The sequence below is a fragment of the Carcharodon carcharias genome, chromosome 10, assembly GCF_017639515.1.
Source record: "Carcharodon carcharias isolate sCarCar2 chromosome 10, sCarCar2.pri, whole genome shotgun sequence".
Classification (NCBI taxonomy): Eukaryota; Metazoa; Chordata; class Chondrichthyes; order Lamniformes; family Lamnidae; genus Carcharodon; species Carcharodon carcharias.
Genome location: NC_054476.1, coordinates 117,814,992 through 117,835,319, shown reverse-complemented (window position 1 = coordinate 117,835,319; position 20,328 = coordinate 117,814,992). Strand labels below are relative to the sequence as shown.

At 46.4% G+C, this 20,328-nt stretch overlaps 1 pseudogene; it reads left to right on the top strand.

The window, feature by feature from the left end:
- The window catches only part of LOC121282864, a 67,250-nt pseudogene extending 47,228 nt beyond the window's left edge, over positions 1-20,022 (top strand).
- The last annotated feature ends 306 nt before the right edge of the window (positions 20,023-20,328 follow it).

Genomic DNA, 20,328 nt, shown 5'->3' with positions numbered 1-20,328 from the left:
ATGTTAACTCTGTTTCTCTCTCCATAGATACTGCCTGACCTGCTGAGGTTTATTCCAGTATTTTCCCTTTTTATTTTAGATTTCCAGCATCCGCAGTTTTGTGCTTTCCGAAAACACAGGCCAGAATTTTACGTCCCGCGGGCAGGCGCATGCCCGGCCCGAATGGGCGTGAAATAGTGCGAGATGATGTCCGGTGAGCGACATTATGCACTTGCGCGATATTTCCTTCGGCAGGCGCATGCAGCAGTCGGAAGTGCGCCTGCCGACAATTAAGTGGGCAATTAAGCCCATTAACGATGTAATCAACATTGATTTTATGTGCCCGTCCACATTTATGGTTGGAGGACACGTCATTCTCCCAGACGACATTCACATTTTTGTTCAAACCTCGATCCAGGGCGGGATGAAATCTCCTTGGGGAAATAAAACAAAAAGAGATATCTTGGGACTGTTTTTTTTTATGAGGTATGTTTTCAGCTGCTTGATTGTGCTGCATCGACATATTTTGCAGCATTTTTGTCATGTCCTTTAGTATGTGGAGGTCTGCGGCTCCCTGGGGCAGCTGTCTGTCTTCAGGGTGCTCTCTCGAAGCACTCACCCGTACCCTCAGTTACACGGCATCTGCCCTCTTCCTACCCCCACCCTGGCAGCGCTGAGCGTTTCAAAGTGCATTTTATGCTGGCTGGCCGTTAATTCGTCAGCCAGTGTGAAATCAGAGTCGGGGCCGATCGCGGCTGGTGGCCCATTTCCCGCGTGTGCTCAATGATCAAAAAATTTAGGCCACAATGTCTGTTTCCACATGTATGCTGGTAACACTCAACTTTACCTCATCACTACCTCTATTGATTTGTCCACTGTCTCTAAGCTGTCAGGCTGCTTGTCAAACATCCAGAACTGGATGAGCAGAAATTTCCTCCAATTAAGTATTGGGAAGATTGAAGGCATTAGGTGGAGTTTTCCGTGCTCACTGGTGTTGGGCGTCCTGGCTGGTGTGAGCAGACAATATGATGGGAAGGCGAAAAGTCGGTTTAATGCCACCATGAAGAACATTTGCAACCATCCGCTCCACCCATCAATAGGGGGCCATGTTTCCCGCTGCCAGACATCCGGAACTTTATTGTAATACATCTGCACATCATTATAAGCCCAGCTCACTGGAATCATCCCCTTTCACTGGGAGAGGAAGGTATGTTGGGAGGAGGGGATTGAAAGTGTCCAGGGGCTGAGGTTTGGGGGGGAATGAAGGTATCAGGGGCGTGAGGTTGGGATGGAGAGGTGAGATTATGAGGAGGAGGATGTAATGGGAGAGAATATGGCAACTCAGGAGAAAGATGTAAAGGAAGGAGTTCAGAGGGTGGAAGGAGTTCAGAGGGGTTGGGACTTTGGTTGGAGGAACGAGCTCGGAGGTGAGCATTACTTTGAGGGGTGGAAGGAGTTCCATGGGGGTGGTAATTTGGGGGTGGAAGGAGTTTGGGGAAAGAAGGAGTTCAGAGGGGGAAGGACTTCTGGTGGAGGAAGGAGTTCGGAGGGGGGCATAACTTTGGAGTGAGGAAGGAGTTCAGTGGGAGGAAGGAGTAAGGCTGGAGCAAGAAGTAAGGATGGATGGAGGAGTCAGGAAGAGGGAAGGAGTCAGGGGCGGGGAGGAGTCTGGTGGGTTGGTGGGGGTTGGGGGGGGGGGAGTCTGGGGGTGGGGGGAGGATTTCCAAGGGGGGAAGGAGTACTATGTTGAGGGGAGAATGTCCAGGTGAACATGCAAGGGAGGGATCTGTGGAGTCAATGACTGCCTCTTGGGGAGTGAAATGAGGATGGACGTGGTAGGAGGGAATGGTGAGAATGAGAGAGGGCTGAGTGAGGTGTGAGGTTGAGGGTGTGACTGTATCAGTATTGGGTTTGCGAGGGTGTTTGGTGCGGACTCAGAGGCAGACACGGATCCTGGGGTAGGAAGGAGGAGGTCAGGGAGGTTAAGGTGGATGGAGGTGGGATTTTCGGGAAGGAAGGGAATGTACACATTCACCTGGAAGTCCTCAAAAGAAAAGGGTTGTGGCTGGCAGTTTACAGTGGGGAGGTGGAAGGTGATGCCAGGGGGGATAGACAGTGATGGGGGAAAGGGTATGGGTGACCGGTGAAGGGGAGGGATGGAGGAGCTGAAGAAGAATGTTAACCACACCATGCTTGCAAATCCAAGAGTGAAAGGTGACTCATGGCGGGTGGGAACAGGTGCTGCATGGGAGTGTTACCAGTGGGTGGACAGAGATGCAGGTCAGCTCAGATGGACAACTGAAAGTGAATCCCAGCAAGCAACATTGAAAGTGCTCCACATGCATGGGAGAGTGGCTTGCTCAAGGCTCTGAAAGGCCCTGCCACACACACACACACACACACACACACACTTCTTCCAGATTCACTCTTGGTCCGGGTATGAGCAGCTGAACTCCTGGTGGGAGGGGATGCAGAGGGAGGACTCGCAAAGCCTGTAAATGAAACTGAAAGATACCATCACACATTACTCAGTGAAAGTGAATACATTTTCAGATTATAAAGTGACAAATGTGTTCACCCATGCAACCAACTATGATCAGAGTTTCTTAACTTTGCTAGCCCTAACACTTCAAGGTGTTGCCCTGACATCTGCAGCCAGGGTGGAGACAGCCTGTGCGATGGTTGGCCCTGTTGCCTCCGATAACTTCACGTGGGTCCACTGGGGAGCTGAGGCCTTGAGGGTCCCGGCTTGCTTTGGCTATCCTACTGTGGGCCAGCTGCTCCCTCTGCAAAGACAGAGAATGAGATTGAGGGGTCACAGGCAAATGGGACTCGGAGGTAGCAGGCAGCTTCTGGGATTCCTGAGTGGATGACCCAGGGATATCCAGCTGCTGCCCCTCCTCCCTTCGGGTGCCAAGGGCCCCGACCTGACTCCCTGAGGGGATGGTGCACGTGGAGAGATGTCGAGGTGCCCTGTTTCCCTCTCGCATCGCCACTGCAGGGACCTATCCATGATTACCACGATGGAGTGCAGGTCTGCACCAGGGTCCCCATGGCGTCTGCCATCCTCCATACGTGCACATGTGGGCACCACTTCATCAGAGAGCAGGCAGACACACTCCTCTGACTCATGTGCCACTCTTTTGAGGGCTTCCAACAGCTCTGCTTGGTATTCCCATTCCTTCTGCTGACTCTCCAGTGAGTTGGAAGGCTGAATCCAGAAGCTCGCCATCTGACTCTGACCTCACAGATGCCTCTTTACCAGAAGTCCTCCGAGTGCCAGGGAGCTTGGCCGAACCTGCCTCCTCCTGCTGCGGACACATGTCCGTGTGGTGACCACCAGATTGTGAACCCAAGCCTACTCTAGATCTAGGTCCCACTGAGGTGTGTGTCTCTGCACTGGTGCATAGGTCTTCCAGGCTGCTTATTTCCAGCTCTTCGATGGAGGAGGTGTCCTCTTGGCTGGGGGTGAAGACCTGGATGGAACTGAGGGACTGACTGGCTGAGGGTGTCGGCCTGATGGAGATGTGAGGGTATGTGTGAGAGTTAGTGGTGTTGTCCCTTGAGATGCGAGAGTCCTGTGGATGTGTGATGGGTTTGTGAGTGTGTGTGTCAAGAGTGATGAGAAGAGTGACTTGCCCTGGTGGAACGAATGAGACCATTCATCCACTTTCAGCACTGAGTGGCTGTCCTCTTTTGCAAGGCGTTGGTGCCAACCACCACTGCCACCTGTGCTGGATTGGTCACTTTGTTTGCGGGCCTTTGCCCAGAGCTGGGGTGGAGGGCAACACGACGGGCCTCCACGGCGTCCAAAAAGCATTCCAGGGATGTGTCACTAAATCGGGGCTGCAGTCTTTTTGTCTTTCAGGGCCATGTCTTCTGTGTAGCAGTCCTGGGCTGGAAGCACTGAGAGGTATGCTCACAGCTGCATTTTAAATATGACGCCTGGTGTGAGGAAGCAACGAGTTGATGCGTGATGGGCGAATGGGAGCCCACCCGCCATCAAAATGGCGTGTTTCCCAGAAATGCTGATTAATGAGGTGGGTTTGAGGTGATATATTGTGAAAAGCCGCCATTGTGGCTGGTGGGTAAAAAGCTCTTTTTCCCGCCTGTTACTGCACTTAGTGCAAATTTGGGCCGATTCCACCTATTGTCTTTGCTCCATAGCCACCGACTCCATCCTTCTCCCTGGCAACTGTCTGATGCTGAATCAGACTGTTCACAGCCTCAGTGTTATATGTGACCCTGAGATGTACTTCCAAATATATATTAACGCTGTCATTAACACTGCCTGTTTCCACCTACCTAACATTGTCTGGCCCCACTCTGCCTCAGCTATTCTGCTGCTGAACCCTTCATTCATGCCTTTGTTATCTCTTGACTATTTTAACATACTGCTGGCTGGTTTCGCACATTCTGTTAATCTTATCAATTGAAGTTAAGTACATATAGGTAGAGGAAGGCTTTGATTGGATGGTTATGTGAGCACATATGAAGAGACACTTAGGTGCACAGGAGTAGAGTGACGTCAGGAGATATATCCCTGTAATGTTTCACTTTGTGAATTAATCTATTCCAAGTAAAGACTGGCTCTGGTTTCTTCCTTCACCAACCAGTTATCAGGAGTAGAACCCACTCTGTCCTCTGTAAATATGAGGTCATCTAAAACTCTGCTACCCATTTCCTGACTTGCACTAAATTCACTCAAACCACCACCACCACCCACCCCCCGCCCCCACCCCCCCCACCACACTCCCAACCCCAAACTGTGCTTGTGGACCTTCACTGGCTGCTGACTACAAAGTGCCTCAATTGTAAAATTCTTATCCTTGTTTCAAATCTCTCCATGTCCTTGCACTTCCCTAACTCTCTGATCCTCTCTAGCCCCACAGCCCTCTGAGATATCTGAACCCATCTAATTTCGGCCCCTTGCGCATCTACTACTTTATTTGCTCCACCGTGGATGCCCTGCCTTCAGCTGCCCAGGTCCTAAGCTCTGGAATTCCCTCCATAAACCTCTCTGTCTCTCTACCTCACTTTCCTCCTATATGATGCGCCATAAAACCTACCTCTTTGACCAAACTTTTAGCCATCTGACCTAATATCTTCTTATGTGAGTCTGTGTCATATTTTGTTTTATACTCAATGAAGCATTTGGGGCGTTTTATTCAAGATGGTAAATTAATATAGGTTGATATTGTTATTGACAAAAATGGTCCCAAGATCAGTAAGACAGGTTTTGAATCTCCTATTTGCTATTTACTTAAACAGATAATTTGACATTTATCTCATTGCAACCTTACTGTGCACAAACTGACAACTGTATTTCCATTGTTACGGACAGGAGGGGAGTTAATTTAAACAGCCCTGATTTCTCCTCTCACCACCCATCCTTAAAGAGAAAGGTGTTTTGATTTTGATTTACTGCCTCCTTTATAGGCGGTGGTGTATTTCCAAAATGCTCAGCTTGGTGTGATCCAATTTTTAGTAATAACCCCACAGATTGTGATCCCAAGACTATTCTAAAGGCTATTCTAAAGCTAGGTCCCATTGAGGTGTGTGTCTCTGTGCTGTTGGAGGGTGCAGGTGAGTGCTGTAATGGATCTTCAATGAAGGTGCCTTCAGTTCCTCTTCAGAAGTTTCTTCAGGGCTGGGGTTGAGGACTTGGGTCATGGACCCACTCCGCTGTTTCCCAGATGTGCCTGCGAAAGCAAGGAGAGATAATTAGTGCATGGCAGTGGCCTATGAAACAGGACACATCACTCACAGCATGGTTGTCTGATGGATGTTGCATTCCTGGATTCTCACTTGGAAGAGCACCGCTGACTTCACCGTCAGCACAGAAACAGTCCAGATCGTCGGAAACCAGCTGGATGGCTCTATTTTCAAAGTCCGTGAGGTCCTTGATTTCGGGCATTCCTCTACCAGTCTGTGACCTCTCCCTCTTGTGTGTCAGCTTGTCCTGCATGAATAGAGATGGAGAGAGTGCAAGCAGGATGCTTACAAGGCCAGATGATAAGTGTGCCTGGCCGGAGTGGGTGGTGAGTGGTCCCACGGACGGGATGAGGTGAATGAAGGCCTGTATGAGAGAGTGAATGGTGATGTCCTTTGAATCAACAGTGAGTGAAGGTCCTGTGGATGTGTGATGGGTTTGTGAGTGTGCGAGTTAAGAGTGATGAGAAGAATGACTTACCCTGGCAGAACGGAAGCGATCATTCATCCTTTTTTGGCACTGGGTGATTGTCCTCTTATGCAGGGCATTAGCACTGCCACCACCTCCCATGCTGGATTATTGATGTTGCTGCCCCTCCTGTGGTCAGAGCAGGGGTAGAGGACATCACAGAGGGCCTCCGCTGCATCCAAAAGGCACTCAAGGGATGCATCATTAAAATTGGAGGATGCAACCTTCATGCCTTTCGGGCCCATGTTTTCTGTGCAGCAGTCCTGGACTGGAAGCACTGAGAGATGTGTACGCGGCTGCACTGTAAATGTGGCGCCTGGCGTGAGGAAGCGGCGAGGTGATGGCGTAGCAGGCGAGTGAGAGCCCGGCCAGTGGGTAAAAAGTTATTTTTCCCATCCGCTACCACATTTTGTGCAAATCTGGGGCGATTCTGCCCGTAGTGTGAGGTCCTTGTCTCCTGACACCTTCATTTTGACAGTAATTGCACTTCAAAAAATACTCTATTGCTGGTAAAACTCTTTGGAACATCTTGGTGTTGTAAAAGGTGTTAAATCAAAGCAAGTTTCAGCTGATACTCAAAATTTGTTCTTTTGCTTCTGTAGCTAAAGTCCATGAAGAGATTGACAGAGTAGTTGGGAAGGAGAGAAAGGTGGCGTTGGAAGACCGTGAGGAATTGCCGTACACCAATGCTGTTATCCATGAAACCCAACGCTTAGGGAATATTGCTCCGATTTCACTTCCTCATCAAACATACAAAGATACAGAGGTCATGGGATACACAATCCCTAAGGTATTAAGGGATATGGGGCAAGGATGTTCATGTGGAGTTGGTTGACAGATCAATTGTGATCTCATTGAATGCCAGGACAGACTTGAAGGACTAAATGGCTGGCCCCAGTTTTTATTTTCCTACGTTGATAAGCCTTAATAATAGACAAAATGGCTCGGTATTGCTTAAAGAGCTGAGCTTCTCTAAAACCAATACTATTACTAGGGAGACAGTGGTGTGTTGGTAATGTCACTGGACTAGTGATCCAGAAGCCCAGGCTAATGTCCTGGGAACAAGGATTCAAATCCCACCTTGGCAGCTGGTGGAATTCAAATTCAATTAATAATCTGAAATTGAAAGGTTAGTCTCAATAATGATCACCATGAAACCATCATTCATTGTCATAAAAATCCAGCTGGTTCACTAATGCCCTTTAGGGAAGGAAATCTGCTGTCCTTCCCTGGTTTGGTGTACATGTGACTCCAGACCCACAGCAGTGTTGCTGACTCTTAGCTGTCCTCTGAAATGGCCTAGGAAGCCATTCAGTTCAAAGACAATTAGGAATGGGCAACAAATGCTGACCTTGCCAGTGAAGGCCACATCCCAATAAGAAATAAAATAAAGGAAAAGGGGGGGGGGGTGATGGTAAAAAAGGTAAAATTAATAGCTCTTTACTTGAATGCATGTGGTATTTGGAACAAAATAAATGAATTAACAGCACAAATAGAGGTTAATGGGTATGATCTTATAGCCATTATGGAGACATGGTTACAAGGAGATCAAAGCTGGGAACTAAATATTCAAGGAGATATGGCTTTTCAAAAGGACAGGCAGGAAGGAAAGGACGGTAGGGTAGCTTTGTTAGTATGAGATGGATTAAGTATGATAGCAAGAAATGATCTTGGATCGGAAGATGTAGAATCCATATGAGTGGAGGTAAGAAATAACTAGGGGAAGAAGACACTGGTAGGAGTAGTTTATAGGCCCCCTGACAGCAGCTATACTGTAGGACAGAAAATAAATCTGAAAATAATGAGGGCATGTAAAAACGGCAGTATATTAATCATGGGTGACTTTAATCTTCATGTAGATTGGGAAAATCAAACTGGCAGAGGTAGCCATGATTAAGAATTCAGAGAATGTATTCGAGACAGTTTCCTTGAACAATATGTTGTGGATCCAACAAGGGATCAGGCTATTTTGGATCTGGTAATATGTAATGAGGCAGGTTTAATAAATGATCTCAGGGAACGGTGACCATAACTTGATAGAATTTAGCATTCAGTTTGAGAGTGAGAAACTTAGGTCAGAAACAACTACACTAAACTTAAATAAAGGTACAAAGGAATGAGGGCACAGTTGGTTGGAGTGGATTGGGAAAGGGGCTGAGCAGAAAGGACAACTGATGAGCAATGGCAGACATTTAAGAAAATAGTTCGTGACTCACAACAAAGATATGTCCCAGTGAGGAGGAAGGATTCTAGGAAGGGGATAAACCAACCGTGGTTAACCAAGGAAGTTAAGGATAATATCAAATTGAAAGAATAAAATACAATGTGGCAGATTAGTGGTAAGCCAGAGGATTGGGAAAGTTTTAAAAACAAACAAAAGATGACCCAAAAAAAGGGAGAAAATAAACTTTGAGGGTAAACTAGCAAGTAATGTAAAAATGGATAGTGAGAGCTTCTTTAAATATATAAAAAGGAAGAGAGAGGCCAAAGTGACATAGGCCTTAGAGAATGTAACTTGGGAAATAATAATGGAGAACCAAGAAATGGCAGAGGAGTTGAATAAATACTTTGCATCAGCCCTCATGGTTGAAGACGCTAAAAGCATTCCAAAAATACTAAATAATCAAGGATAAAAAGTAGGGGAGGAAATAAATACAATAACTATCACCAGAGAAAAAGTACTAGGGAAAATAACGCAGCTAAAGGCCGATAAAGCCCCTGGACCTGATGGGTTGCATCCTAGGATATTAAAGGAAGTAACGACGCAAATAGTGGATGCAATGGTAGTAATCTACCAAGAATCCTTAGATTCTGGAAGTGCCCCAGAAGATTGGAAAAATACCAATGGAACACCCTTATTCAGAAAGGGAGGGAGACAAAAAACAGGCAACTATAGACAAGTTAGCTTAACATCCATCATTGGGAAAATGTTAGAGTCTATTATAAAGGATGTAATAACAGAGCATTTATAAATGCATAATACAAGCAAGTCGAGTCAGCATGGCTCCATGAAGGGGAAATCATGCCTGACAAATTTATTAGAATTCTTTGAGGAGGTAACAAGCAGGATAGATAAAGAGGAACCAGCATATGTAATATATTTGGATTTCCAAAAGGTGTTCGATAAGGTACCGCACATAAGGCTACCTAATAAGATAAAAGCCATGGTGTTGGGGGTAGCATATAAGCATGGATAGAAGATTGACTATCTAATAAAAGACAGAGTTGGGATAAGGGGTGCATTTTCAGGATGGCAACCTGTAACTAGTGGAGTGCCACAGGGATCACTGGGGCCACAATTATTTACAATATATATTAATGCCTTAGATGAGAGAAGTGAATGAACTATCACAAAGTTTGCGGATGACCACAAAAATAGATGGGAAGGTAAATGGTGAGGATGACACAAAGAGTCTACAGAGGGCTTTAGACAGGTTAAATAAGTGGACAAAAACTAGGCAGATGGAATATAATGTGGGAAAATGTGAGGTTATGCACTTTGGCAGGAAGAATAGAGGAGCTGCATATTATATAAGTGGAGAAAGACTGCAGAAAGCTGCAGCACAGAGGGATTTGGGAGTCCCCATGCATGGATCCCAATAAGCTAACATACAGGTTCAACAGATAATAGGGAAGACAAATGGAATGTTGGCCTTTATTTCAAAGGGAATGAAATATAAAAATAGGGAAATCTTACTAAAACTATACAAGGCACTAGTTAGACCACACAGAGAATACTGTGAACAGTTTTGGTACCCTTTTCTAAGGAAAGATATGCTGGCATTGGAGGCAGTCCAGAGAAGGTTGATCCCAGGAATGGAGGGATTTTCTTATGAGGAGAGGTTGAGTAGGTTGCACCTGTATTCTTTGGAGTTCAGAAGGATGAGAGGCGACCTTATTGAAAGACATAAGTCTGTTAGTGGACTTGACAGGGGAGACGCTGAGAGGTTGTTTCCCCTTGTGGGAGAGTTTAGGACTAGAGGGCATAATCTCAGAGTAAGGTTCGCCCATTTAAGATAGAGATGAGGAGCAATTTCTTCTCTGAGGGTAGTGAATATTGGAATTCTTTACCACAGAGGGCTGTAGAGGTTGGGTCATTAAGTATATTCAAGGCTGAGATCGACAGATTTTTAACCAGTAAGGGTGTCAAGGGTTATAGGGAAAAGGCAGGAAAGTGGAGTTAAGGATTATCAGATCAGCCAAGATCTCATTGAATGGTGGAGCAGACTCGATGGGCTCAATGGCCTACTTCTGCTCCTATGTCTTCTGGTCTTTTAGTCTTACTCCTTGTTCCTATGTTCTGGGTCTGAGCTGGAAACACATATCTGAGTGTTCAGGAAACTAAGATTCCATAGTGATCTCATAGTGCGTGATTTGAATGCCATCAGTCCATGACAGGAGAGACAAGCTTCTGGGATGGGGGATTATGGTCCTCAACCTAGAAGGATTAATAACCCACTCTCCAAATATTGGGCTCCTCTTTATTGTTCTGATGGCAGATTACAAATATATTCTTGGCTAATATGTCTCATTATTTAAGTACCTTATATGGAACTGTGATCATTCCAAATCTTTCCTCCACCCTGTTTGATGAGAACATTTGATCGACTCCACATCAATTTAATCCGGGTTGCTTCCTCGACTCGGAGGGGAGGCTTGTGAAACCTGAAACCTTCATCCCATTCTCTGCAGGTAATGTAAAATTCAAGGAATCATTACTGTTATGATCTCATCTGATGTTACAACTGGACAAGCCTGATCCCAGGATGGAACCCAACTTGATAGATCCTAACTTTTATTGGGCTACTGAACAGGGTCACAGGAGTCAGCTAATGAACTTTTAGCAAAAACCAAAACATTTATTAAATGAGAAAAGATGAGCTATATTACAATACTCCTTCACCCACAACTACACCTTTAGAGATATGCACAGATTTGTAAGGATGACACAAGTTACAAAAACTATCTTATACTCTAACATTCACAGTAAGTACAGTCCATGTAAACCAATTTGTAAACTGTGGTTAGACACACCACACTCTGAAATGAAGTTATAGATGCCACCCCAGACAGATACTGTAGATCTCTCCTCAACTCCCCCAGATGCTTGTTACATGATGAGCCAACAAATTTCATTGAACTCTGTCTTTCAGCAAGGATTTCCAATCTCCACTTTCCTAGAACTCACCTTGGAATCTTCTCGCAAACCAGCGCTTTCTCTCAGATGCCTTCCACAAGGATTTACCTCTGAGGTTTTGAACTCTTCTTCCAATGTTCCTCTCCCCTGGGTCACTACATGCATTCAAGCTTTCTTCTACGCACTCTCTCTCACTGACTCAGCTATCAACAGTACACCACTTCTTTACATGCCCACATCAAAGAGTTACAGACCTTCAGTTGCCTCTTTGGACCTTCTGACTTCTCACAAGCCTCTATATCACTTTGACTTTGCTTCCTGCAGCTTGGAGCTTTAAGCTTGAAGCTTGGAACCTTTCTCTGCTCCTCACTCTTAACTTCACTTAACAGGACCTTTTTCAGGTTCCTGTCCTTCCAATGACTAGAAGGTCTGCTTGCAACTTTCTCCTGTTCTACTTCCCTGGGTTCTTGGGGACTTTCTTCTTTAGTTTGGGACGGACTATCTGTCCTTTTTGCTCCAGTTTGTCTCTGGCAGCTACTTTCAACCAACTTTAGCTTGGAATTGGCTATCTGCCCCTTCTAGTTTGCTTCTGCTTGGCAGCTGTCTTCAAAACCAACTGAACTCAAACAGTTTCCAAATCAAACTGATGTTTTTAGCTTCTTCCAAGTGTGTCTGTGGGAGGGACCTGCCTCCCTGAACCCCTGTTGCTAGGCAACAGCCCAGTTTTTCTACTCATGATGTATGCTTAATTTCTCTTACAGTCATAAACTCTCATTAGAAATTCAGCCACCTTTTAAAGTGAACTTAAAACTCAACTTGATCTTTTCTTAACACACAAATACAGAAATACAAATCAAACTTAAACATTAAAACTAAAACTCATTCCTAACAGCCACAAATACCAATATAACTTATTTAAACTATCTTTATTTAATAACCTTTCATATACTGAAATATACAACTGTGGATTAGTAATCGATGTCCAGCCAAACTTTTATGTAGAGTTTGGGGTCTTAGTCTCTTCCTCGTTCTCAAAGAGGATGTGTTACATTCCATAAATTATTATCTAAATTCAAATCTCAAAGCATCTTATGGCCACCCCAGCTTTGAAAGAGTTAATTTCTATTGCTTTATAACATTTAAAAGGGGACAGTGGCGTTGTGATAATGTCACTGGAGCAGTAATCCAGAGGCCCAGGCTAATGCTCTGGGGTCTAGAGCTCAAATCCCACCACAGCAGCTGGTGAAATTTAAATTCAATTAATAAAATCTGTAATGTAAAGTTAGTCTCAGTAATGGTGATCTTGAAACTATTATTGATTGTTGTATAACAGCCCATCTGATTCACTAACCTCCTTTAGGGAAGGAAATCTGCTGGCCTATATATGACTCCAAACCCGCAGCAGTGTGGTTTGAAACTGTGCTCTGAAATGGCCCAGCAAGCCAGTCAGTTGTGCCAAACCATTAGAGAAAAGTCATCAGAAGGTTGCAGAGGTCCAAGGTTACCACCAAAAGGCAATTAGGGATGGGTAACAAATGCTGGACTTGGCTGCAACAGCCACATCTCATGAAAAATTAAGAACTTGAGTTTAAAAGTATTGAAAGTGACCCTGTGGGAGATTAGATGCTGTGGGATGCTGCCAGAGTGACATTGGGTATTTAAGACTATGAGGGAAACAGTTGCTGTTCAATCAGTGTTGACTCCGCAGTGACCTTCTGGCCTCTCTCCTGCTGACTCTAACTCCTGTTGCTCCTACCCCGACAGATTGCCGTGTCTGCCTGGGGGAACAGCTGGCAAAGACTGAACTCTTCCTGTTCCAGCATTTCACATTCCATCTCCCAGAAAATGAACCAAGACCAAGCTACACAGAAGCCAAATATGGAATTATCAATAGTCCCCCTTATCGACTGTGTGTTAAACTCAGATAAGGTGTATGGAGGATGTTCAGGAGCATTGAGGAGAGATGCACCTTCTTTAATTTGAAATAATCTATTCACTAATTGTTTTTCTGTCCTCTTAAGTATGCAATTCTAACAGATGTATCTTGCTTTGGAGTATAGTTTTCTCAGAAACATGCTAGTGGCATACTGAATCATGACTCCCTTGCTCCTAAATTCTGATCCAGCCAAGTCCACCTGCCAGAAGATGGAGAATGGCAGCATGGTGGGGACGTTACTGCTTTAGTGATCCAGACACCCAAACTAATGCTCCGGAGGTATGAGTTCAAATCTCATGAGGACTCATGGCATGAGGGTGAAGATGGGCAAGGAAACTTCCTGCTGATTACCACTTTACCATCCTCCCCCAGCTGATGAATCTGTACTACTCCATGCTGAACACTGCTTGGAAGAAGCACTGAGGGTAGCAAGGACACAAAATGTTCTCTGGGTGGGGTCTTCAATATCCACCACCAAAAGTAGCTCCGTAGCATCACTACTGACTGATCTGGCTGAGTGCAGCAGGGCATATCTGCCAGACTGGGCATGTAGCAGGTGGTCAATGAACCAACAAGAGGGAAATACCTGCTTGAACTCATCCTTATTAATCTATCTGTCAAATTTGCATCTGTCCACAATCTGGTAGGATTGACAACTGCGCAGCTCTCAAAGAGATGCAGACCTGTGTTTTCACTGAGGACACAACACAATGGGCAGAATTTTAACCTAGGCAGGGGGCTTGGTGAGGGTGGGCAGGGGCGGTCGGAAAGCCGACCGCTACCCTCAATTGGCAGCGCACCGCGATTTTACGTGGGCAGGGCAATTAAGGCTCACCGAGCGTGAGATACGGTCTGTGGATGAGCACGAAGGGGCAGGTGGAGTGGGGGCTTAATATCCGCTGTGTCCAGTGGCGACCCAGAGGCTGATTCAAATGCATCCTCAGCAGCCCCTGGAAGACAGCCACTAAAGGAAGCGGAAGGCCTGGGCATGGAGACTGTAGGGGGTGGACAAGGCAGGCGGGAGGGCAGGTCGGCGAGGCAGTCAGCCCCGCGTTTCTCTGATGAGTGCCTCGCTGCCCTCATGGAGGAGGTGGCAGCATGGAGAGAGATCCTTGTTGCCAGGGATGGGAGAAGGATGCCCCCTCACAGCAAAAAAATGCCTGAGAGGAGATGGCATTCAGGGTCAGCAGCCACAATTTGCGAGGTGCACATGGGTCCAGTGCCAGAAGCACTTTAGCAATCTGCTGCAATCGGGAAGGGTGAGTACCCTGTTGGCATTGGCCACTTTGCAGAACAGTTAAGAGCTGCCTATCTCCCACTGTAGACCTCGGAGGTGTTAGAGTGTGAGTGGCAAATGTCAATGAGGCAGGGATCTGGCCAAGGGGGTGAGCCCTGGCTGCTTGGACTATGTGCCTTGTGGCTCCAGGGTCATGAATGGGCTGGGCCCTGTGAGATGTGCCTCAGGTGGGGTTGGCCAGGCTGCACTGGTGCTGCAGGTAGAGGGTGGACTAATCAATGCTCCTCTATCCTTTCAGGAGAAAACATCCCATACTGGGAACTGTCGTGGGACCCCCACACCTCCTAATCCTCAGTCGATACAAGTAGGATGCCCTGGAGCTGGAGAGGTGCCATGCACCTTGGTCAAGCAGCCGCGGTGAGGTTGGGGTGCCAAAAGGAGGTAAGAGTGCAGTGCACTGAGGTCAGAATGTGGCTTCTTGTAACCATTGCAGTTTAGTCTGTATATTGATGTGAGCCTCAAACCTGGAATCCCCATTGATAATGGAAAGGCAAGGGCACCCTGATGCAGATCTCTGTCTCATCAGAGTGCCTGCCATGCACACTGACAGTCTAATGAGTTAAACTAATGACATGTCCTTCTTCTCCCTTTCAGGCTCACCAGCAGCCCCTTGTTGTGAGGAGCTTGAAGGCCCACCCCTGACCCCTGAGGACTAGCATGATAAGCACGCACCAGCTTCACACCCTCTCAGCCAAGCAGGCACCAGCACAGATACCAGCACCTCGGTGGCCATAAGATCGGCGTCTAGTAGTTTAGTATCTCGGTGCACATTGCTGAGAGCACTTCACACTCATTTGAGGTGCAGGCAGAGATAGAGAGTGCCCAGGGCGCCGGCACTCGGAGGACTGCTGGGAACCAGGAACATGCTCAGTCGGTGGCTGATGATGGGCCTCTGGAGTCGACCTGAGGCAGCAGATGCTGGATGTCCAGCAGGGTGTGTGGGAGGATACATGAGAGAATGCGTGCCATGGTCTCCGTTGTGGAGGAGTCCTTGCAGAGGGTGAGCGACGCAATGAGCCTCATGGCCAAGCACAATGCCTCCTCCATGGAGAGAGTGGCGATGCTCATGGAGAGGCTCCTGCAGGAACTGAGTCAGGGGTTCCTGGGGATGCGCTCGGACCTGCCCGCACACCGGCAATGACCTCAGCTGGTCAGTGTCAGTGTCAGTGTGGGAGTTGGATTGGGCACCTAGTATCCCAGCTAGGTGCCCATCCATCAATGACGAGCAGGGAGGTGCAGTGACCTGATGTTGGTGCACGAGCTGCCTGTTGTCTCTGCAGGCTCTTCCCAGGGCGCTCTGGATGATGGCTGCAGCTCCTCCGCCCCTCTGCCAGTGACTGTGGCATCTGATGAGGCTGCGGTGACTGGGGAGATGCCAGCCGCGGCACTGGCCGCTCCCTCCCAGGCGGGACCAGCACAGGCTCCATGGGTCATCAAGGCCAACAGGATAGCAGAGTGAGCAGGCTGTCTCCAATGCCGCTGCTAGCGAGGTGGGGTGCACCTAGACTTAGCACCCACAAGCGAAAACTTAAAGCACCTTAAACACAACACAGCCTGATCACGGGTGATATTTGTTTCCCCCATTTTTCTGTTTTTTTTAATGTTGTGATATAAAACACCAGTCAATGCTAATTTCTGCAATGTTTGTCAGTGAGGAGTAAATGAGATTTTATTTTTGCAACTGGTCTCTGGATGCTTCATTTGTTCTGTAGGTGCAGAGTAAGCCATGATGTTACAATGGACATGTGACTCCTTAAACTTGATTGCACCTTCACATAGTGTATGTTGTTGACCAAGGAACTGGTCCTGTCAGGAATCAACTATGGAGCCTGCAGCCCTGGCAATGTGGTGGTGGTTCTTATTTGGTAGCCCAGTTGAAGGAGCATTGGATCAAAGCGTCCCAGGTGTCCCTGTCTCCCTGGAGGTTCCCCAGGTCAGCGTCTATCCCCTCAGCGTTCTTCTGACTGTGCTCATCCTCAGCCTCATACAGGACTCATCATCTGTTGCCTGAGCAGCTGCGTCAAGATCTTCTTCCTCCACTGTGTTCCCCCTTTCCAGTGCCAAATTGTGGAGAGTGCAGCATGCAACCACTATCAGTGACACGTGCTCTGGGGGTTATTGGAGTGCTCCCCCTGAACAGTCCAGGCGTTGGAAGCACATCTTGAGAAGATCGATGGTTCTCTCTACCACTGCCCTTGTGGAGGCGTGGCTCCTATTGTATCGCTGCTCAGCTTCTATTCTTGGATGGTGGAGAGGCGTCATGAGCCACCTTTTGAGGGGACAGCCTTTGTCACCCTTCCATCCAGTAGCCATCCATCCAGTTGGACCGGAGCACTGAAGAGCCTCAGCACCAGGGAGTGTCTCAGGATATTAGTGTCGTGGGAGCTGCCAGGATACATTGCGCAGACTTGCAGAATCTGTATCCTGTGGTCACACACTATCTGCACATTCATGGAGTGGAAGCCCTTCCTGTTGACGAAGGCACCGGGCTCACCTGCTGGCGCCTTGATGGCCACATGTGTGCAGTCTACTGGGGGGAAGCCAGCAATCGCTACAAAGCCTCTGGCTCGCTCTGCTTAGCTGGCCTCGTCCGTACGATAATGAACGAAAGTCAATGCACTCCTGAACAGAGTTGTCACCAGCTTGATGCAACTGTGGACAGCTGATTGGGAGACTCCACAAAGATCACCCACGGAGCCCTGGAAAGAGCTGGAGACATAGAGGTTGAGGGCAGCTGCGACCTTCAGCACCACTGGCATGGGGTGTCCACCCACACAGTTTGCAGAGATCTCAGGGCCGATCATCTGACAGTTGGAGGTCACTGTCTCCTTTAATATACAGAGTCTCTTTTGGCATTGCACCTCAGACATATTGAGGTAGCTTCATTGCTGCCTGTAAACCCTGGCAGCAGGATAGTGGTGTCTTCTGCAGCCTCTTCCGCCTTGGATTTCCTGTTGGCCCTATGCCCCTTGTGCCTGTGCCTGCCCTCCCACAGGTCCTTCCCCTGGAGGCTGAATTGGGACACCTGGACTTGTCCCCGTTCTGGCCTTCTCTTCCTCCTAAGAGGAGGTGCCTCCAGTGGAGACCACCATCCCCATTCCCAGGGTAAGGGATAATTGGAAGGCCTCACACGGTGTGAATCCTCTGGGGGCCTGGAAGACAGCACTGAGTCCTGAACTGAAGCCTCTAAACGTTCTGAATGTAGCTCTGAAGTGAAATGAAGCTGTCCTGTTTACAGAAGCAAGTAGCAGCAAGTAATATCCAAAACTACTCACTGTTCGTTTTGTGAAGCCCATTGACTGCTCTTATCCTGCCCATGGATGAGGTTTTGCAAATTATGGCCTGCCCGCCTGCCCGTTTTGCCAATGTGATGGCCTGAAAATCGTACGGTCTACATAAAATTGGAGACAATTGGTCTTGCAAGGGCCTTAACTGGCCATTTAAATAATGGTGGGCCTGACTCCATTTTCATCATGCGCCTGTCTAGTGAAATATTGTGCCAGTGCGCCTTGACATTGGCACGCTTGGCCGACGTCATCACGCTTTATTTCACACATGGGCTTCTTGGGCATGCGCCTGCATGCCAAGGGCAAAAGTCGCCCCATTGTGTTGTATGGTATTGCCATTGTGATAAATGGAATAGGTTCAGTGCAGACCTAGTCAGCTTACAAACTGGGCATCCATGAGGTACTGTGTGCCATCAGCAGCAGCAGAATTGTACTCAATAAGAATCTGTAACCTCATGACCCAGCATAATCTGTATCTCCTACTAATCTCAGACCAGGCTGGTAATTGTATATTAATTATGTTTAATTGTATGCACTGTTGGTCATTAACTGGGCATTCATTTTAGCTCCTATAAATAGACATCAACTAATTTTGTGGCTGCTGGGGTTAGGAGTTGTATGCTTATAATGTGTAACTCTGTAAATAAATATAAAATTCTATAAAGGTTGCCTCCAGTTCAGTTCTTCACCAACTAGCTTTCTGGTATGGAACATTGTGACAGAGCATTATTGTCTAAAGGTGAAAATTGGAAGCTAAGAAAAAAGTCAGACAGAAACTTACAATCCTAATGGTCATTATGAAAAATAACAAAAAGCAAGTGTACTTTGTTGGGGCATGATTACTCCCTGATGTTCTCAGAGTCTCGAACCATATGACTAGTGGAAGGATGCAGTGGGCATGGGTTACATCCCTACCAAACAATAAAAGCAAGGTATGGCCTCGTCATTACCACATCCAATAATAAATAAAATCAGAAGTTAAGTATTTTATGTTACCTGTCAATTGGATAATGATAAAGGTTTTGACCTTCTACTAGAGTTCTTAGATAAAATTTCCCCCAAAAGTATGATCTGTTAAATGTCTATGAGCCATGGTCAAACGTCTGTTGATTTTGAAAATTCCATGGAACAATGTATCATTGACTCTTACAGATTGTATAAAAGATTATTGAAATTTAATTTGGAGATGCGTGGATCAGTACCGCTATTTAAACTGCTGGATTGTACTAAAGTGGCTTTTATGCTCCTGGTTCTAACTGAAATTTGGCCCTTGAAAAGCAACACCTGTTGGATCAGATGCCTGCTGCCTTTAAAAAAATCCTGGGGAAACAGTCTTTTATTTCAGACCCTGTGGAACAAATGGGACATTCCATATTGACACAAAGAATAGAGAACTTAATGGTTGCCAGATTTTGAAATGGTTCAGATACTGGACAGTAGCATCAATACCATGGAAAAATTAAAGACAGACAGAATGAGGGTGAAATCACCTTTAGCAGATCTGGCTGTTACAGCAGAAGACAGAATTGGAACAGCAATAATAGTCAAATTATTCCCAGGTATGTCCAAGGAACAGTAAATAGATGCTTTAGCATGACTTGAAGTATCATTAAATGTGAGAGACAGAGTCGTCAAAACAACACATGATGCAGAGAATCCTGAGGAAGAGGATAAAGGTAATGATGAATCCAAACAAATTATACTGTCACAAAGGATTTTAGTCTTGTGATGAATGTGTTAGTTGCAGACCTGTTTAAATATGCAGTGCTAGATCATACCTAAACTTCAAAAATATTTTGTACAAATTGGTTAAAATATTACCTTGAATCACTAAGTAGTGAAAATTGGTGCCCAGGTTAAGGAATATGAAGAAACTACTTCTTTTCAGTTTGGTGATGGTCACAAAAGAGGGTTGTAATTCCATGAAAAATAGTTGGGGTCAGCCATTTTATAAGTACCGATGCAGTATCTGGTGTGATTCCTATGCTGTTAAGTAAATCTTCTAAGAAAAAAAAATACAAATGAAACTTGACATGGAACATGATAAGGCAGTTATTTTTTTTGAAAAGTCAGTGGTCTTGTGGTTTGTCCAGTTGGGTCATTATTGTAGCCGTTGAACAAAAACTGATGTTTCTCATCAGTGTTACCAGGAAAAACCTGGTGAACTCCTGTTTGAGCACCTTGTGTCTAGCAGAAGCCATCTGAAGGTAGTGTTTCCCCTCCCCACCTCCTTGTTTTTCTCCACTGTCCTGATGGATCCAGCCCCTAACTTGATGGAGCCTACCAACCTGGCAAGATCCAAAACTTACGTTTAAATCCAGGTCCATGGCATCTCTTCGTTGGGAGCTGGCTCTAGCCCCAGAATTGCCCACCGGTCTTGGTGATGTTGCTGGCATCAGGTGATAAGAAACAGAGAGTAAAAGCAAATTGTATAATGTTATGTGGACAATTTGCTCACCCTACTTGTCAAAGGTTAAAAAATCATGCTAACAGCTGCAGGTGCAGATGCAG